We start from the raw sequence: 21,347 nt of genomic DNA, 5'->3' as shown, positions 1-21,347 counted from the left end.
AAGAGGTAAATGTACGTGCTAGTCCCATCATTGGTAACATCTAATATTACACTGCTAATCTAACATGCTAATGCTAACTGCTACTCCATCATTGTTACACATCTAATGCTAAAATGCTAATGTTAATTGCTAGCACGTAAACGCTAGCTGCTCCTGGTCTAAATAAACATGTTAAAAATGACTGTTTGAGGTGTGCTTTTTGAATACAGACCCCCAGCAACAGCCCACTCGTCACTCTCAAAATTTCTTTTTCAGTACTAAATTTGCTAGCAGTGTCGACGGGGCAAGTCAGCACACTCAAAATTTCTTTAGAAATTTTTCTAGTTCTTATTATTCGTCTTCCGTTTCTTCCGTGTTTTTTTCGGTTCGCTTCTCCTCCCAGAGTTTTTGTCGCACATACACAAAACGGGTATCAAAACGACCGGCTCGGCCGGGAATCGATGGCTATGTCTTTTCTAAGAGTTTCGGCAAACTGTTTTGCCAAAAATCCAGAAAACGAAGCCAAAAATGAATGGGTGTGTATTGCGAGAACTTTCCAGAGCTAGAGTGAGTGATGTCATCGCTAGAGTGGAGAGGGGAGAGAACGATCAGTCAAAAAATAAAACGGATTTGACTACCGTGGCCTCAAATGCCCAGCTACAGACATGATTATCCCCTCAAATGTAGGAGAATTCGAGGTGATCGCAGTGATAACACTGTTGAAGCTGTCTCTTTTATAGTTTTGGCTCCATACAGGCTAAATGATCGAGTACCCCCCTCCACAGCCTCATTCACTCCCATGGAGAGAATTTTCTGGAAGGAGGAGGCACCACGTGTGCTTTCTCTGACTCCTTCGGCCAAAGTTTATACAATTTTCGCCTGAAACTTGGCACAGACATTATACACAAGACGAGCATTCCTCTGGTCATTTCAGATTTTGGTTTGATGCATACCTTATAGGTTTTTTTTGGCCACCTTCGAGGGGGATCATTCAAACATATACTGTGCATCTCAGTGGGACAGACAGAGCATGCAGCACCTGTGACTAATTACTCTGACCTGCAGCTCACCCTGGTTGCTTGGCAACCTCAAGCATGCCTTTGACTAACTTTTTTGAAGTCTCTGTATGATATCAGACTATCAAGACTACATTTTTAATGTCGGCCATTTTATCCGTGTCTCTCACAAACGCAAACACATAGATGGAGAGACAGACACACCACACACAGGCAGACAAACAGAACAAGCACACACACACACACACACTCACACACAGACAGAACAAGCACACATGCACACGCACACACACACACACACACACACACACACGACAAGTTTTTCAAAATAAGAGACCGTTCAAAATAAGAGCCCAATAAAAAGGCAATGATGACACAGCTTGTTGTATTAATACTGAATTTTCTGAGCAGTGTCAGTAATTATGCATGGGGGCGACGGGGCCAGAGTCAGGCACACTCAAAATTTCTTTAGAAATTTTTCTAGTTAAACTTATTCTTCCGCCCTTTTTTTGTCTCGCATCTCCTCCCAGAGTTTGTGTCTCACATACACAAAACGGGTATCAAAATGACCGGCCGGGAATCGATTGCTATGACTTTTCTAAGAGTTTCGGCAAACAGTTTTGCCCAAAAATCACCAAAAACTACGCCAAAAAATTAATGTGTGTGTATTGCGAGAACTTTCCAGAGCTAGAGTGAGTGATGTCATCGCTAGAGTGGAAGGGGGAGAGAGAAAGTCGTCGAAAAATAAATTTGTAAACTGCGACTGTGGGCACAAATGCACAGCTACAGACATGATTATCCCCTCAAACGTAAGAAAATTCGAGGCGGTCGCAGTGATAACAGTGTTGAAGCTGTCTCTGTTATAGTTTTGGCTCCCTACGTGCTAACTGATTGACTACTCCCCCCCCCCACAGCCTCATATACTCCCATGTTAAAAAAGCGAGAAATTTTCTGGAGGAAGGCAGAAGTAACGTTTCTCTCTCTTGCTCCTAAGGGCACATTTCTTCATTTATCGACACAAAATGAATATGTAAAACGATCAGGAAGGGCTCATCCTGCTTGTGGTTAAGTCGGCTCAATGATTGGAAATACGGTTTGGCCAGAAGTCCTTCCTGTTCGAGAGGAGGTCTCAGCATTTTCTCTCAGTCTCTAAGTGACATCCTAACAGGATGCAGTAACTGCTCTCCTGATTACAGTTGGTCCTGGTTGCTTGGCAACCTCAGCCTGCTTGAAGGAGGAGAGGGGGGAGGGGCCAGCAGACAGAAGCCGAGCAGCGGCCATTTTTGTAGTTCTTGGCACCTAATTTGAACCTGTCTGTGTAAAATGGCAGACGGAGACAGCAGAACGTTAGCGCAAGCTGTAAAGACATGCTATTTGCAAACATTAGCGACCAATGCTAAAATTAGTGCTAATTAACATTAGCCACTAGGATTTAAATACATGTTAATTACTAACATGCTAATGTCAACATGCTAATGTTAATTGGTAACGCGTCAGTGCATCAGCAATAACATGCTTATGTTAACATGCTCATGTTAATTTTAACAGGTGCAGATTAACTGCTGCTGATTAGGTCCTGGTTGCTTGGCAACCTCAGCCTGCTTGAAGGAGGAGAGGGGGGAGGGGCCAGCAGGCAGAAGCCAAGCGGCAGCCATTTTAGTAATTCTTGGCACTTTTTTAATTTGAACTTGTCTGTCTAAAATGGCAGACAGTGACAGCAGAGCAGCTAGCACGTTAACACTAGCTGCTCTGCTGTAAAGACATGCTATTTGCTAACATTAGCAACCAATGCTAAAATGAGTACTAATTAACATTAGCCACTAGGAATTAAATACATGTTAATTGCTAACATTAGCTAACGATAATTGCTAGCGCATCATCACTAACACGCTTATGCAAACATGCTCATGTTAATTGCTAGCGCATCAGCTCTAACATGCTGATGCTAACATGGTAATGTTAATATGCTAATGGTAATTGCAAACGCATCAACGGTAACATGCTAATGCTAACATGCTAATGCTAACATGCTAATGTTAATTGCAAGCGCGTCAGCGTTAACATACTAATGTTAACTGCAAGCGCATCAGCACTAACATGTTAATTGTTAATGCTAAAATGCTAATGTAATTGCTAGCGCATCAGCGCTAACATGCTAATGTTAACATGGTAATTTTAACATGCTAATGTTAATTGCTAGCGTGTCAGCGCATCAGCGTTAATATACTAATGTTAACATGTTAATGCTAACTGCTAGCGCATCAGTGTTAACATGGTAATGTTAACATGCTAATGGTAACTGCTAGCGCATCACTGCTAACATGCTAATGTTAACATGCTAATGGTAACTGCTAGCGCATCAGCGCTAACATGCTAATGTTAATATGCTAATGATAACATGCTAATGGTAATTGCTAGCGCATCAACGTTAACATAATAAGGATAACATACTAATGCTAACATGTTAATGTTAACATGCTAATGTTACCATGCTAATGCTAATTGCTAGCGCGTAAACGCTAGCTGCTCCTGTGTCTAAATAAACATCTTAAAAATGACTATTTGAGGTGTGCTTTTTGAATACAGACCCCCGGCAACAGCCCACTCGTCAGTCTCAAAATTTCTTTTCTAGTACTGAATTTTCTGAGCAGTGTCAGTAATAATGTATGGGGGCGACGGGGCCAGAGTCAGGCACACTTAAAATTTCTTCAGAAATTTTTCTACTACTATGGCATTCAAGTTAGCTCTATGTAACTCAACAATAGCATGACATTACTATGACTGTCAACTACCTGTAACATTTAAAAACATCAACTAAAAAAGGCAAGTAATGTTACATCTGCACCGAGGTAACTCAAATAAGCTGTAGTTGTAGCTAAGACTGTTTCAATCTCCTCACATCACCATCACCTTCTAGTGTAAAGGAAAAACAACACATACAATAAGTCTAGGGTCACTATTTAGTTCATCTGTTTTTGGCTACTGTAGAAACAGTGTTTCAACATGGCTGCCTCCATGAAAGAGGACCTGCTCCCACTGTAGATATAAAAGGAGAATTTTTAAATAACAGAGATAAAAATATTCTGACATGGAATATAATATTCATAACTATGTTTCCATGCATGTATAATCACCTGATAATCAGAATATTTTTATCTTTGTTGTCATGTTGAAACACTGTTTCTACAGTAGCCAAGAACAGACAAACTAAATAGCGACCCTAGATTCTTTAAAAAAAAAAAAAATCAAAGCAAACAAAAATTAAAGCAACATCATGCAACTTTTATACCATAAACTATCCATCCCATCCATTATCTGTTACTGCTTATCAGTGGGGCTAGTGGCTTATCATAAACTAACAGATTTTAAATCAATTAGGAATGCACAATATTTATCGTACCAATAAAATTGTATTTATAACTTGTACAAATACATTGCAGTTCATATAAATAATAATAAAAAAAAGGTCACAGTGTTGCGATAATACCCGGAACCGTGATACTTTGTCTGGTATAGTATCGTGGTTACTTATTTTGGTATTGTGACAACTCTAGGGCACTTAATAGCAAAAATACTAATTTACACACAGTGTTGCTTTGATAAAAACATACAATTCTAAACGAAGCACTGTGGTGCTACAAAGCTGCCCTGACCTCAAATCATATTTTCCAGACGTCAAAGAACATGACTATTTGGTACAGGCCCCACCATCATCATTTTCATGATGTTCCAATCAACATAAACAATGATTTACAGTATGGACAAGCACAAGAGTTTCCAGAATACTTAACACTGCTCCCATGTCCTCAGTAGCCATGTCTTATTATAATAATAATGATGATGACCATTTCTGTTTGCACTCTTCTCTTTCCTCATATTCTCATTTCTTAAGTAATTCTAACAAACTTGAAACATATCAAAATAAGAAAGGTAAATGTCTCTGGTGCTGCTTCCATGCCTACAGTAAAATCCACATGTTGTGATACAAATATGCATTGTACCACATTAACTTTACTTTAAAATAAATTGATTAACTTAACTAAATAAAATGAATAATTGATTAACTACGTATGAATAAAACAACCACAAGGGAATGTCTGTTTGTGTCAAAGTCTGCAGATTAAAAAGCTAATAAATTAAAGTACTAAGTACTTTAAGTAAAAGTATCATTTTAAACACAAAAATCTTACAAAGTAACAGCAACCATAGTATAAATAGTACGGCAACATCACTTTTGACAAACCCATGTCATCCAATTGTATTTATTCTATCATTTCCTAACTGTACTCCCCACAGTTAACTTCAGTCTTGATCATATGTGTGTCAACCAGAGGATGCTCAGAATCAGAACCAGAATCGTGTTTATTGCCAAGTAGGCTTTCACTTCAATGCAAAAAGGAGAAATAATTGAGACGTTCAGTTTGCTTGATGACTCATTGTGTTCACAGATGGAAATAAGAAGAGGAGGGGTGTGAATGGGCAGTGCTGTTGACATCACTGCCTGCTAAGGAGAAGGAAACTATGGAAACAAGGCTCAGCCCACTCATGTACTACAGCACGTATTCCACCAGAAAACACAATATGCTTTAACACTGAACATTTGAACCTTTGTGCACTTCTACAGACACTTAAATCATGAATTAGTATTCCAGCATCATGACACACAGGCCGTTAGTTTCTTTTGTGAAGCAACAGCTGAACAGTGCCAATAAAAAGCAAAGATAAGTTCATACAACCATCTGAATAGTTTGTAATAAAGGTCTAATCTAAACAGTAATAAGCTTTACTGTATTCATTTTATCATGTTGAATTTAATGAATTAGAAATCTTATTTTCATCACGCAAACAGTAAACATATGTCACGCCTCAATTGAGCAAGAGAAAATGGCCATCTTTAAGCAGCGCTGTGTAAACACGTCATGACGCTTTAAAAAGGGAAGCAGAGAGACGAGGGAAGCAGAGTTCGCCCTAACGTAGTGAGCTCTTTGACTAATTAAGGAGAGTAACTGACATGTATGTATATGAGCTAACGTTAGCTATCCTCTGCGTTAGTTTGCGTGTGTGTGTGTGTGTGTGTGTGTGTGTGTGTGTGTTGATAGGTTAAATGAATCTGAGCCGTGATGAGCACAGCTGAATTGGATTTAAAGGTCTAACGTCTAATCGCTAAACGGTAAATATTAAAAAGATAAAATGATTTCAAAACATTTACCTGTTTGCTGTCGCGAGACGTCTTTCAGCCGTCTGTGGAACCTGTGTCGTTGTTAACAATCATTGACGACACTTCCGGTTTTTCATCTCTATAAACGTACAGCGGCGCGCGCACGCACACGCACACACACACACCAACCAATATATAGGCGTTAGATTTATATATTGTATTTACAATTTTTGGATTCACATATTCCAACAACTGTGGAATAAAAATATTTTTAGTTCAGTAAATATGATGTTTTTATTCTGTAAATCTAACAGGAAGTATTTTTTTCTCGTTCCGGTGGCTGTTGCTACTAAAGCCACTACATTGCACGTTGTCTCCAGTTAGTGTTCCTGCTGATTCATAACACCATGTGAACATATGATGCCGCAGGTACGTTAATAACTGACTTTCAATAATGTTGACGTAGTTTGTGAAGTAATCACTTACTCTGTGTTGCTCCGCACTGTGCCTGCGTGTCTTTCACAACAGTTGTCTTTCTGTCTTGTCTTGTCTTTTGCAAGTTGAACGTCAAACTCATCTTTTACATATCGGAAGTCGATTGTTCCGAATTCCGATCTAATAACGGCTCGTGCATTTGCATGCATCTGTTAGTATGACACGTCTGCTTTCAAACCACAGCACCGAACTGTGCCCGTGTAGAAGGTGTGCTCCGTAGTACTGTGGACCTGCTTTGGATTCGCGGATAGGCCTGCTTGGCTTGATTGATCATAGAATTCCTCAAACACCATCATGATGTAATGATCTGAGATAGAGAGGGGGGGTCATGCCAACAGTAAAATATCCTGAAACTAAACTATTCATGTGTAAGGTTGCTTCTCAGCCAAGGGAGTGGGCTCACTCAAATTCTGCTTCAGAACACAGCCATGAATAAAGAATGGTACCAAAACATCCTCTGAGAGCAACTTCTCCTAACCATGCAAGAACAATTTTGTGACAAACAATGCCTTTTCCAGCATGATGGAGCACCTTGCCTTGCCATAAGGCAGAAGTGGTACCTCAGTGGCATATCTAATATAATGGAAAAGTTAATTTATTTTAATAATTCAATTCAAAAAGTGAAATATATATATATTATATAGATTGATTACACACAGAGTGAAATATTTCTTTGTCACTGCCATCCTCCACAAGTAGTGGAAGTGGAAGGAAAAAGTGTGGTAGAAAAAATGCACAAGCAGGAACGGCAGCCTTGAGAGGATTGTAAAGCAACAACCTTGGGCTACAACATTTTCATTCCTCGTGTCAAGCCACTCCTGAACCAGAGACAACACCAGAAGCATCTTACCTAGGCTAAGGAGAAAAATGACTGGACTGTTGCTCAGTGGTTCAAAGTCCTCTTTTCAGATGAGGGCAACTGTGGCTCAGAGGCAGAGCGGGTCGTCCACTAATCAGAAGATCGGTGGTTTAATCCCCTCCAGTCTGTATGTGGAAGTGTTCTTGGGCAAGATACTGAACCCAGAATTGCTCCTGAAGGCTGTATGAATGCTTAGCTCCTTGCATGGCAGTCAATGCCATCAGTGTATGAATGTGGGTGAATGGGAATTGAATCAAAACATTTAAAATTAACATACTACCTCTGATTCTTTTTATTGGGCCATTCACTCCACCCTCTCTTCCTGCATTACTTTTTGCTCCACTTACGACATGTTCCTCTCATCACACTGGTAACCCTGTTGTACTTTGCTCACTAAAAATCTGGAAACAGTTAAGGCAACATTTTGGCTGATATTTCCAATTTTGTAATAATTCACTTCACGTATTTCCTAGAACTACCTGAGAAGACAATATAATGTCTTCATCAACATCACAAAACCGCACAGGATCAAGACATGAGAACAAGTTTGGGCTGAGGCTCGATGAGGACTGGTGGAGAGAGTCACTGCTCAGGAGCAAGCAGTGACCGCCATCCTCCCTTCCACGGCACGCCCGTTGGGAATGGTTTCATTAAATAAGGCAGTATTTATAAGGCTTTACTTAGAAATATTATTTTTGCAATGTATAATAAAATGTCTAAAACTGTGAAACATTCAACATGAGGCTCAGAAGTCATTTACTCTCCTTTATGGATGAATACTTTAAGTCACTGATGACTCTGGTCATCATGTCACTGAACTGGTGAGTGAGTGTGCTCAGTGGTGAAACAGGCGTGGACCTTTGGGGGCAGCAGAACAGCCTGGTGTTAAGTTGCACTTTAATGTTTTAATCTGTAACAATTACTAATATAACTAATATCATCTTCTCCCACCTCCATAGATGCAGAGGACCATGTGTCGGACCTTATCCCATAGTGTTCCAGTGGTGGTGTTGTGCCTTGCTGCTTTGTTCCTCAGTAGTGTCTTGATCTACCTTTATCTGGATTCTGTGTATTATACCGATCACCCACCGGATTTCTCCCATGTAGGCTGTATGCCACAACACTTTAAAATGACAACTATGAAGAACTGCACCCCCTGGCTCCAGTGTTCACAAATACATGCTGAAGTTCGAAAGCTGAAGCTGATTGGCCAGGGAGCTGTTAAGAAGGTAGATGTTCTTTTACACTGTATGTTGGCTGTTTATTGTGTGACCCTAATTATAGGAAGTGGATTAAATAAAAGAAACAGAAAGCTTCACATACACACACGCATTACATATACTCTTATATATTTTATTAATCTGTATTAATATTGTGTCGTTTCAAAAGACAGAACACACACTCCAACTTCAGTTTTTCAAAGATATTTATTATATATATGCATATATATATGCATATATGCAGCTTTAATATTCACAAAAAGTTTGGGATATTTGACTTTTGGGTGAAATTTATGGAAAAAAAAGTTAATTTGTTGAAAAAAACAACAGTGGTGTGTGTATACCACAACAAAACATTTAATAGACATCTCACGCTGTTCACAAGTCGACTTATTGCAACCTGCTGATGACACACTGTGACACTCTAAGCTCAGTGGCAACTGCCCTCAGAGTACATCCTGTTTGAAACCTCACACTGACCATCTACTGTTGATGGATTGTTAGGTGTTAGGTCTTGGTCTCATGATGTCAGAATGTGAACAGCATGATGAAGAGGACTGTCATACTCTGCACACGAAATATATTTATTATTTCATCCTTGCACTATGCACCATTGCACCAAAAAAAAGAAAAGTCCAGAATAGTGCAGTCCTAGGAACATGGAAGATACTGCGCAGAACCCTCAAACTCCCAGGGGCCTCATGTACGAATACTTGCGTGGATTTCCTACTAAAACTTGCCGTACGCCAGAACCCGGAAACTGTCGGACGCAGGGCCGGTCCTAGCTATTTTCGATACCGCTCATTAAGTTAGCGGAGCGGGCGCCCCGATAGCGGGGTGTTGACAAGGCAGAGGGGGGCGTCGGACAGACCGATGGGGGCGCACGCATCCCGGGGCGCACGGCGCATCTAGGGGCGCACGGGCGGCCGTTAGGGCGCACGAGAAAATGTTCGCCCAGGGCGCAAATGTGGCCAGGACCGGCGCTGGTCGTACGCACAAAAATATTCAGATGTATCAAAGTGTGCGTTCGCATGGATCCAAGCACGTTTCTTTTGTACATGCCAATCAACGTGGAATTGAGCGCACGAGCAACTCCTCCCTGTCCACGCCCCATTTACATATGCAAATCTATTTAAATAGGCCCTGGACCTGAGATTCACCTCTTTGTCCGATCAGATAACGCGATTAACAAAGGAAAGAAAATGAATTTCACAGAGTCTGAGCTCGAGATTCTAGTGAATGAAGTGGAGATTCTGTTTGGTTCCCTGTCAACAGGGATAAATATGACCAAAAAAAGACGTGAGTGGGAGCGTGTGTGTGAGGCTGTAAATGCCGTGGGATCCGAGCAGCGCACACACAGGTGTGGACAGGTGTGGACAGGTGTGGCGCTGTGGCTGACATTTTACGCCCGCTTTTACTGACAAGAATACTGAACACAGGGAGACAATCAGGGGCTTGTTAGAAAGCTCTGCAGCTCTAATTTCACCAGCAGAAAATAAAGAAAACCAAAAACATGATATTTGAATGCCACATGCCCAAATATGCACTGGCACACTGGCACGCCCCGCCCACATTTCATACGATTGTTTCACGTTTGATACATTTGAACTTGGGAGCGTGGGAAAGGACGTACGCCACTTTTTGTGTGCGTAAGCAAGCTTTGTAACATGAGGCCCGCAGGCCTCTGGTAGAGGACCGGCCTTGAGGATGACACGGATAACCACCCCGCCCCGAGGGTGTGAGAAGGAGATTTTTATTTTTAGTATGTGTTGTGTGTGTATATATATATATATATTATATATATATAACACACACACATATACGCATATATAATATATACTATATAATATATATATATATCTATATATATATATATATATATTCTATATATATATATATTATATATTGGCATCAAAGGAACCGACCCCCTAAGCTGTTTAATCGTACTTTTTAGATCGATCTCAGTTTGTTCACGTCAATGATGAATCCTCCACTGCAGACCAAAGTTTTCTGTATAGTCCCACCAAGGTTCTGTACTTGCCCTACCCTTCTATTCCGTTTATATATGCTTCCTTTAGGGAACATCATTAGGATCATTCTATCAATTTCATTGTTATGGCTGACGACACCCAGTTATATTTATCGATCAGCCTGGATGCAACCAATACATTAACTCAACTCCAAGCATGCCCTTAGGATATAAAAAGTTGGATGACCTACAATTTTTTGATGTTAAATTCAGACAAAACTGAAGTTCTTGTTAATTGGACCCAAACACCTCAGAAAACTCTCTTTCTAGAGACTTAGTTACTTTAGATGGATCACCCTGGCCCTCCAGCTCCACTGTAAAAGATCTTGGAGTTGTTTTTGTTATCAGGATTTGTCCTTTAACGTCCACATAAAACAAATTTCGAGGACTGCATTCTTCCACTTACGTAACATCGCCTAAAATCAGACGCATTGCTCTCTCGGCGAGGCATGCAGAAAAACTAGTCCACGCATTTGTTACTTCAAAGGCTGGGACTATTGTAACTCTTTGTTATCAGGGCTGCTCCAATAAGTCTCTTAGAACTTTGCAGTTAATTCAGAAGCTGCTGCCTGCACGTGTGTTCTGACGGAACCAAATCAGAGATCACATCTCTCCCATTTGGCTTCCTTGCATTGGCTCCTATTAAATCTAGAATAGATTTAAAATTCTCTCCTTACTTACAAAGCTCTTCATGGTCGGCACCTCTTATCTAAAAGAGCTCATAATACCTTATTACCCCCTCTAGAACACTGCGCTCTCCGGGACGCTCGTTCCTTGTGGTTCCTATGTTTCAAAAGTAGATTGGGAGCCAGAGCTTCAGCTATCAGGCTCCTCTTCTGTGGACACAAACGACTCTGGGTTCAGGGAGGCAGACACGTCACCACTTTAAGAATAGACTTAAGACTTCCTTTTGATAAAGCCTATAGTTAGGCTGGCTCAGGTCATCCCTTAGTTATGCTGCCATAGGATTACTCTGCGGGGACCCCACCGAGGGGTTTGCCAGCAGGCACCGGTATTGGTTGAAGATGCACACATCTCCCTTACGCAAAACTCTCTCTCTCTCTCTCTCCTCTATCTCATCTCTCTATATCTTCTCTCTCTCTCTCTCTCTCTCTTCTCTCTCTCTCTCTCTCTCTCTCTTCTCTCTCTCTTCTATATCTATATCATATTATATATATATATATATATATTATATATTATATATATATATATATATATATGTATTATATATAGTATATATCTTATATATATATATATATAATCTATATTACTATATATAGATCCATCTCCTTCTATATATATAATATCTATATATAGCTTATATATGTATATGTTATATATATATATATATAATATATATGATATATATATATACTCTTCTGTTATATCTATATCTATCGTATTAATATAATCCTCTATATATATATCTATGTGGCCCAATCATCCCTCTATATATATCTATACTATATATATATATATAGTTATGATCGATATATCTAGATATACACACACCATATTATATATCCCCCATACATCCATAGACCTCTAACCACACATAGTAATTATACACACATACACACATATAATATATAATAAGAATACATAACTATATATAATATACTATATATTAGACTATATATATACTACATACACACGATATCAGCATCACTAGATATACACATAATATATTATTATATCAGACATATAGATATATATAAGCTCATATCATATAACCCACTATATATACAAGACACTACACAATAGTTATATATATAAGTAACCATATATATTGACATACATAGTATATATTATTATATAGATATATGATAAGTATAATATATAGATATATAATATATATAGATAGAGATATATATATATATAGATACATAGATAGATAATATAGTATATATAGATATAGTCTATATATGATATATATATATATAGATATATATATATATATATAGATATAATAATAATATATATATATATATATATAGATATATATATAATTAAGAATAGAGAGAGAGAGAGAGAGAGAGAGAGAGAGAGAGAGGGAGAGAGAGAGAGAGAGAGAGAGAGAGAGAAAGATATAGAGGAATAGGAGAGGCGGAGCGGAGAGAGAGAAGGATTTTCGGTAAGGGAGTGTGTGCATCTTCACCACCTCGTGCCTGGCTGGCATACCCCTGTGGGGTCCCCCCGGCAGTGTAATCCTATGGCAGCATAACTAAGGGATGACCTGAGCCAGCCCAACTATAGGCTTTATCAACAAAAGGAAGTCTTAAGTCTATTCTTAGGTGTGGACCGTGTCTGCCTCCCGAACCCAGAAAGGTAGTTTGTTCCACAGAAGAGGAGCCATGATAGCTGAAAGCTCTGGCTCCCAATCACTTTGAAACTATAGGAACCACAAGGAACCCAGCGTCCGGAGAGCGCAGTGTTCTAGAGGGGTAATAAGGTATATGAGCTCTTTTAGATAGATGGTGCCTGACCATGAAGAGCTTTGTAAGTAAGGAAAGAATTTTAAATTCTATTCTAGATTTAATAGGTAGCCAATGCAAGGAAGCCAAAATGGGAGAGATGTGATCTCTGATCTTGGTTCTGTCAGAACAACGTGCAGCAGCATTCTGAATTAACTGCAAAGTTCTAAGAGACTTATTGGAGCAGCCTGATAACAAAGAGTTACAATAGTCCCAGCCTTGAAGTAACAATGCGTGGACTATGTTTTCTGCATCCGCCTGAGAGACAATGCGTCTGATTTTAGCGAGGTTACGTAAGTGGAAGAAATGCAGTCCCTCGAAATTGTTTTATGTGGACGTTAAAGGGACAAATCCTGATCAAAAACAACTCCAAGATTCTTTACAGTGGAGCGGGAGGCCAGGGTGATCCATCTAAAGTCTAAGTCTCGAGAAGAGAGTTTTCTGAGGTGTTTGGGTCCAATTACAAGAACTCAGTTTTGTCTGAATTAACATCAAAAAATTGTAGGTCATCCAACTTTTTAATCCTAAGGCATGCTTGGAGTTTAGTTAATTGATTGGTGCATCAGGCTTGATCGATAAATAAATTGGGTGTCGTCAGCAACAATGAAAATTGATAGAATGATCCTAATGATGTTCCCTAAAGGAAGCATATATAACTGAATAGAAGTGGGTCCAAGTAGAAACCTTTGTGGGACTCCATGACAAACTTTGGTCTGCATGGAGGATTCATCATTGACGTGAAACAAACTGAGATCGATCTAAAAGTACGATTTAAACACAGCTAGGGCGTTCCTTTGATGCCAATATAAATATATAAATAATAATATATATATATATATATAAGATATAATATATATATATATATTATATATGCGTATATGGTGTGTGTGGTATATATATATATATATATATATATAGATATAATATTTAAATATAATAGATATTTAATATACACACACACACCAATACTAAAAAATAAAAATCCCCTTCTCACACCCGGCGGGGTGGTATACCGTGTCATCCCAAGCTCGGGTCCTCTACCAGAGGCCTGGGGCCTCATGTAAACAAAGCTTGCTTACGCACAAAAAAGTGGCGCGTTCCCCCCTTTCGCCACGCTCACGTCAAAAGTATCAAACGTGAAACAATCGTAGAATGTGCGTGCCCCACGCCAATTCATAGCTGTCGTACGCACGTTTCTACAGCTATTGTTCCTTTGGCGACACTTAGAGGTGACGCTGGGAAACTTTAAATGTGAAAACAAGTAGTCATTCGAGTGATGTGCACATCAGAGACACACTTATGAACAATTAAACACACCCACACGTGTTTGCAATTATGTGGGTGAATATAAAAAGCATGCGTAATGTGATTAAGACAATGGTATTAACAAAGCAGCGTTAGCGTTGTTAAGAGGACCTTGCAAACGTGAGCGATTTAAGGAACGCCACGATTTACTTGCAAACCATGAATAATTGGCTCCTAAGCCGATTTCGGTTACCAAGGCCAGTGTTACTGGAGTTGTGCGCAGAGCTTGCGGCCGGCCCGAGAGCGCAACGGGGGCCGGCGAGTAGCTCGGGGTTGTGCTGACTACGCTGGGGTTCCTGGCAACAGGGGAATTCCAGCGGGAAGCTGTTTATCTAAGTAGGAAACATTTATTCCATCAATGTTCAATCATATGTGATGCGCGAATGCAGCTAACAACATCGTGGCAAGGTGGCCTGGTTCAACGCACGACTCATTCATTATGACTAACAGATGGTTGGGAAACAGGCTGGAGGCGGCACGGTGCGCGATGGCTGGCTTCTATTCGTTTAATTGTCCCGTATGTAAGCGCTGGATTACATACGAAACATTAAACAAATAAACTCTTACTCACCCAGACGCCGTGCCATGTGCCAGTGCATATTTGGGCATGTGGCATTCAAATATCATGTTTTTGTTTTCTTATTTTTGCTGGTGAAATTAGAGCTGCAGAGCTTTCTAACAAGCCCCTGATTGTTCTCCTGTGTTCAGTATTCTTGTCAGTAAAAGCGGGCGTAAAATGTCAGCCACAGCGCCACACCTGTCCACACCTGTCCACACCTGTGTGGTGCCTGCTCGGATCCCACGGCATTTACAGCCTCACACACACGCTCCCACTCACGTCTTTTTTGGTCATATTTATCCCTGTTGACAGGGAACCAAAACAGAATCTCCACTTCATTCACTAGAATCTCGAGCTGCAGACCTCTGTGAAATTCATTTTCTTTCCTTTGTTAATCGCGTTATCTGATCGGACAAAGAGGTGAATCTCAGGTCCATCCAGGGCCTATTTAAATAGATTTGCAATGTAAATGGGGGTGGACAGGAGGAGTTGTCGTGCGCTCAATTCCCGTTGATGGCATGTACAAAAGAAACGTGCTTGGATCCATGCGAACCACACTTGATACATCTGAATATTTTTGTGCGTACGACCAGCGCCGGTCCTGGCACATTTGCGCCCTGGGCGAACATTTTTCTCGTGCGCCCTAACGGCCGCCCGTGCGCCCCTAGATGCGCCGTGCGCCCCGGGATGCGTGCGCCCCCATCGGTCTGTCCGACGCCCCCCTCTGCCTTGTCAACACCCCGCTATCGGGGCGCCGCTCCGCTAACTTAATGAGCGGTATCGAAAATAGCTAGGACCGGCCCTGCGTCCGAGTTTCCGGGTTCTGGCGTACGGCAAGTTTTAGTAGGAAATCCACGCAAGTATTCGTACATGAGGGCCCTGGGAGTTTGAGGGTTCTGCGCAGTATCTTCCATGTTCCTATGACTGCACTCATTCTGGACTTTTCTTTTTTGGTGCAATGGTGCATAGTGGCAAGGAGAAATAATAAATAATTTCGGTTGCAGAGTATTCAGTCCTCTTCATCATGCTGTTCACATCTGACATCATGAGACAAGACCTAACACCTAACAATCCTCACAAGTAGATGGTCAGTGTGAGGTTTCAAACAGGATGTACTCTGAGGGAGCAGTTGCCACTGAGCTTAGAGTGGTCACAGTGTGTCATCAGCAGGTTGCAAAAGTCGACTTGGTGAACAGCGTGAGATGTCCTAATTAATGTGTTGTTTGGTCTACACACACCACTGTTGTTTTTTTCAACAAATAACTTTTTTTTCATAAATTTCATTCACCCAAAAGTCAAATATCCCAACTTTTGGTGAATATTAAAGCTGCATATATCATATATATAGGCATATATTAATAAATATCTTTGAAAAACTGAAGTGGAGTGTGTGTTCTGTCTTTTTGAACGACACAATTTAATACAGATTAATAAAATATATAAGAGTATATGTATGCGTGGTGTATGTGAAGCTTTCTGTTTCTTTTATTTAATCCACTTCCTATAATTGAGGGTCAACACAATAAACAGCCAACATACAGTGTAAAAAGAACCACTACCTTCTTAACAGCTCCCTGGCCAATCAGCCTCAGCTTCGAACTTCAGCATGTATTTGTGAACACTGGAGCCAGGGGGTGCAGTTCTTCATAGTTGTCCATTTTAAGTGTTGTGGCATACAGGCCTACATGGGAGAAATCCGGTGGGTGATCGGTATAATACACAGAATCCAGATAAAGGTAGATCAAGACACTACTGAGGAACAAAGCAGCAAGGCACAACACCACCACTGGAACACTATGGGATAAGGTCCGACCACTGGTCCTCTGCATCTATGGAGGTGGGAGAAGATGAATTAGTTATATTAGTAATTGTTACAGATTAAAACATTAAAGTGCACTTAACACCAGGCTGTTCTGCTGCCCCAAAGGTCCACGCCTGTTTCACCACTTGAGACACTCACTCACCAGTTCAGTGACATGATGACCAGAGTCTCAGTGACTTAAAGTATTCATCCATAAAGGAGAGTAAATGACTTCTGAGCCTCATGTTGATGTTTCACAGTTTTAGACATTTTCTTATACTTGCAAAAATAATATTGCTAAGTAAAGCCTTAAATACTGGCCTTATTTAATGAAACCATTCCCAACGGGCGTGCCGTGGAAGTGGGGATGCGGCACTGCTTGCTCCTGAGCAGTGACTCTCTCCACCAGTCCTCATCGAGCCTCAGCCCAAACTTGTTCTCATGTCTTGATCCTGTGCGGTTTGTGATGTTGTGAAGACATTATATTGTCTTCTCAGGTAGTTCTAGGAAATACGTGAAGTGAAATTACACAAATGGAATATCAGCCAAATTGTTGCGTTAACTGTTTCCAGATTTTGTAGTAGCAAGTACAACAGGGTTAACCAGTGTGTATGGAGGAACATGTCGTAAGTGGAGCAAAAAGTAATCAGGAAGAGAGGGTGGAGTGAAATGGCCCAATAAAAAAGAATCAGAGGTAGTATGTTAATTTAAATGTTTTGATTCATTCCCATTCACCCACATTCATATACACTGATGGCATTGACTGCCATGCAAGGAGCTAAGCCATTCAGACGCCTTCAGGAGCAATTCTGGGTTTCAGTATCTTGCCCAAGAACACTTCCACATACAGACTGGAGTGGATTAAACCACCGATCTTCTGATTAGTGGACGACCCGCTCTGCCTTGAGCCACAGTTGCCCTTATCTAAAAGGACTTTGAACCACTGAGCAACAGTCCAGTCATTTTCTCCTAGCCTAGGTAAGATGCTTCTGGTGTTTCTCTGGTTCAGGAGTGGCTTGACACGAGGAATGAAATGTTGTAGCCCAAGGTTGTTTGCTAAAACAATCCTCTCAAGCGCCGTGCCGCCATGCTTGTGCATTTTTTCTACCCACACTTTTTCTTCCACTTCCACTACTGTGGAGGATGGCAGTGACAAAGAAATATTTCACTCTGTGTGTAATCAATCTATATAATATATATAATTCACTTTTTGAATTGAATTTATAAAATAAATTAACTTTTCCATTATATTAGAATGCCACTGAGGTACCACTTCTGCCTTATGGCAAGGCAAGGTGCTCCTCATGCTGAAAAGGCCTTGTTTGTCACAAAATTGTTCTTGCATGGTTAGGAGAAGTTGCTCTCAGAGGATGTTTTGGTACCATCTTATTCATGGCTGTGTTCTGGAGAGAATTTGAGTGAGCCCACTCCCTTGGCTGAAAGCAACCTGCAACACACATGAATAGTTTATGTTTCAGGATATTTTACTGTTGGCATGACCCCCCCCTCTCTATCCAGATCATTACATCAGGATGGTGTTTGAGGAATTCATGATCAATCAAGCCAAGCAGGCCTATCCGCGAATCCAAAGCAGGTCCACAGTACTACGGAGCACACCCTTCTACACGGGCACAGTCGGTGCTGTGGTTTGAAAGCAGACGTGTCATACACAGATGCATGCAAATGCACGAGCCTTATTAGATCGGAATTCGGAACAATCGACTTCCGATATGTAAAAGATGAGTTTGACGTCAACTCTGCAAAAGACAAGACAAGACAGAAAGACAACTGTTGTGAAAGACACGCAGGCACAGTGCGGAGCAACCAGAGTAAGTGATTACTTCACAAACTACGTCAACATTATTGAAAGTCAGTTATTAACGTACCTGCGGGCATCAATGTTCACATGGTGTTAGAATCAGCAGAACACTAATGGAGACAACGTGCAAGTAGTGCTTAGTAGCAACAGCCCACCGGAACGAGAAAAAATACTTCCTGTTAGATTTACGAAATAAAACATCATATTACTGAACTAAAAATATTTTATTCCACAGTTGTTGGAATATGGTGAATCCAAAAATGTAAATACAATATATAATCTAACGCCTATATATTGGTTGGTGTGTGTGGTGCGTGTGCGTGCGCGCGCCGCTGTACGTTTATAGAGATGAAAAACCGGAAGTGTCGTCAATGATTTGTTAACAAGCGACACAGTGTCCACAGACGGCTGAAAGACGTCTCGCGACAGCAAACAGGTAAATGTTTTGAAATCATTTTATCTTTTTAATATTTACCGTTTAGAGATTAGACGTTAGACCTTTAAATCCAATTAGCTGTGCTCATCACGGCTCAGATTCATTTAACCTATCAACAACACACACACACACACACACACACACACACACACGCAAAATAACGCAGAGGATGCTAACGTAGCATCAGCCCCGCCCACATTTCTATACGATGTTTCACGTTTGATCCATTTGAACTTGGCGTGGGCGGAAAGGACGTAAACGCCACTTTTTGTGCTTAAGCGTAAGCAGCTTTGTACATGGGCCCAGGCCTCTGGTAGAGGACCGGCCTTGAGGATGACACGGAGGATACCACCCCGCCTCGGCTGGGGGTGAGAAGGAGATTTTTATTTTTTTAGTAGTGGTGTGTGTGTGTTTGATATATCTTATATATATGATATAGATATAATATATATACAACTACACATATATTATAGATTATATATATATATAGATATACACACACACATAATATATATATATATACTATATATATTATATATATGGATATATTTATGGTATATATAGATATTATATATATATATATTGGCATCAAAGGTACCGACCCTAAGCTGGTTTAATCGTACTTTTTAGATCTGATCTCAGTTTGTTCACGCTCAATGATGGAATCCTCCATTGCAGAACCAAAGTTCTGGGTCATGGAGTCCCACCAAGGTTCTGTACTTGCGACACTTCTATTCCGTTTATATATGCTTCCTTTAGGGAACATCATTAGGATCATTCTATCAATTTTCATTGTTATGCTGACGACACCCATTTATTTATCGATCAGCCTGATGCAACCAATCAATTAACTCTAACTCCAAGCATGCCCTTAGGATATAAAAAGTTGGATGACCTACAATTTTTTGATGTTAAATTCAGACAAAAACTGAAGTTCTTGTTAATTGGACCCAAACACCTCAGAAAACTCTCTTTCTAGGACTTTAGTTCTTTAGATGGTTCACCCTGGCCCCTCCAGCTCCACTGCTAAAGATCTTGGAGTTTTTTTGTTATCAGGATTTGTCCTTTAACGTTCCACAAAAACAATTTCGAGGCTGCATTCTTCCACTTACGTAACATCGCCTAAAATCAGACGCATTGCTCCTCTCGGCGGAGGCATGCAGAAAAACTAGTCCACGGCATTTGTTACTTCAAAGGCTGGACGACTATTGTAACTCTTTGTTATCAGGGCGCTCCAATAAGTCTCTTAGAACTTTGCAGTTAATTCAGAATGCTGCTGCACGTGTGTTCTGACGGAACCAAATCAGAGATCACATCTCTCCCATTTGGCTTCCTTGCATTGGCTACCTATTAAATCTAGAATAGATTTAAAATTCTCTCCTTACTTACAAAGCTCTTCATGGTCGGCACCCTCTTATCTAAAAGAGCTCATAATACCTTATTACCCCTCTAGAAACACTGCGCTCTCCGGGACGCTCGTTCCTTGTGGTTCCTATAGTTTCAAAAGTAGATTGGGAGCCAGAGCTTTCAGCTATCAGGCTCCTCTTCTGTGGACACCAAACACTCTGGGTTCAGGGAGGCAGACACCGTCACACACTTTAAGAATAGATTAAGACTTTCCTTTTGTAAAGCCTATAGTTAGGCTGGCTCAGGTCATCCCTTAGTTATGCTGCCATAGGAGTTACTTGCCCGGGGGACCCCACCGAGGGGTTATGCCAGCAGGCACCGGTATTGGTTGAAGATGCACACCATCTCCCTTACGCGAAAATTCTCTCTCTCCTCTCTCTCCTCCGCCTCTCTCTCATCTCTCTATACGCCTCTTCTCTCTCTCTCGCTCTCTCTCTCTCTCTCTCTCTCTTCGCTCTCTCCTCTCTCTCTCTCTCTATTATATCTATATATATATATATATATATATAGATTATATGATTATATATTATAGCTATATATATATATATATAATATATTATATAAGATATGATTATATCTTAATATATATAGCTATATATATCCAATCTCTCTCCTCCTATATATAGCATCCACTCTCTCTCTCTCTCTCTCTCTATATATATAATATGCTATATATATGCTATATATGTATGTAATGTATGTTATATATATATATATATAATATATATATTATATATATATATTATACTTATTCTATACTATCTATATAATATATATATATCTATGTGGC

At 40.3% G+C, this 21,347-nt stretch overlaps 1 protein-coding gene and 1 non-coding gene across 4 annotated transcripts in view; one reads left to right on the top strand and one right to left on the bottom strand.

The window, feature by feature from the left end:
• The window catches only part of pam (peptidylglycine alpha-amidating monooxygenase), a 127,490-nt gene extending 121,198 nt beyond the window's left edge, over window positions 1-6,292 (bottom strand). For both annotated transcript variants that reach the window (XM_027276804.1, XM_027276805.1), the window contains exon 1: window positions 6,205-6,292. The gene's annotated coding sequence lies outside the window, so the exon portion shown is untranslated. The remainder of the gene's footprint in view (window positions 1-6,204) is intronic.
• Window positions 6,052-21,347, top strand: part of LOC104939320 (uncharacterized) — a 20,393-nt gene continuing 5,097 nt past the window's right edge. The window contains exons 1-3 of one of the 2 annotated variants that reach the window (XR_003462079.1): window positions 6,052-6,165; window positions 6,509-6,582; window positions 8,467-8,736. This is a non-coding gene — a transcript (uncharacterized LOC104939320). Of the gene's footprint in view, window positions 6,166-6,349; window positions 6,583-8,466; window positions 8,737-21,347 lie in introns of those variants that run through there. The other variant, XR_003462078.1, reaches the window with a different exon arrangement.

This window comes from Larimichthys crocea, unplaced genomic scaffold, assembly GCF_000972845.2.
Source record: "Larimichthys crocea isolate SSNF unplaced genomic scaffold, L_crocea_2.0 scaffold604, whole genome shotgun sequence".
NCBI classification, from domain to species: Eukaryota; Metazoa; Chordata; class Actinopteri; family Sciaenidae; genus Larimichthys; species Larimichthys crocea.
The sequence above is the reverse complement of the archived record's forward strand: the minus strand, read 5'-3'. Positions and strand labels throughout refer to the sequence as shown.